Below are 492 nucleotides of genomic sequence, written 5' to 3' on the forward strand. Positions count from 1 at the left end.
GCTGCTGAGGCTGTAGTTGCTGTCTGTGCTGTCCTGTTCTGTATAACTTTCCACTACGTCAACATCTTTAACAACATCATCTACCTTCCACTGGACTTTGTAATCTTTGGGGTAGAATTTATTCAGGAAGCACACGACAGAGGCGGATCCAGAATTCAGTTGCTCCTGGGATGGGGGGGAGATGGAGACAGTCGGCTGAGCGTCAGACCCTGAGGAAGGAAGCACAAGAGATAGTGTTTAAGTCACAAAGAAGTTCTCCACGGGCGTGTTTGTTTGTTAATGATTACAAAGTACGTTAGGGACAGACAGACAGAAAACAGCATGCTTATCCTGTATAATTGTAGTAGTGACTTTCTGTCTTCTTCCTAGCCCCTAAGACAGCTCAGAATGTTCTGTTTGAACTCTCTGAAGCCATTCAGAGGCCTCTTTGACTGCTTTTCTGACCTTACCTTTCTTTTCTTCAACTGTGTTCCCTGCCTTCTGTAGTAATCT

Source organism: Galeopterus variegatus, unplaced genomic scaffold (assembly GCF_000696425.1).
Source record: "Galeopterus variegatus unplaced genomic scaffold, G_variegatus-3.0.2 Scaffold15252, whole genome shotgun sequence".
Taxonomy (NCBI): Eukaryota; Metazoa; Chordata; class Mammalia; order Dermoptera; family Cynocephalidae; genus Galeopterus; species Galeopterus variegatus.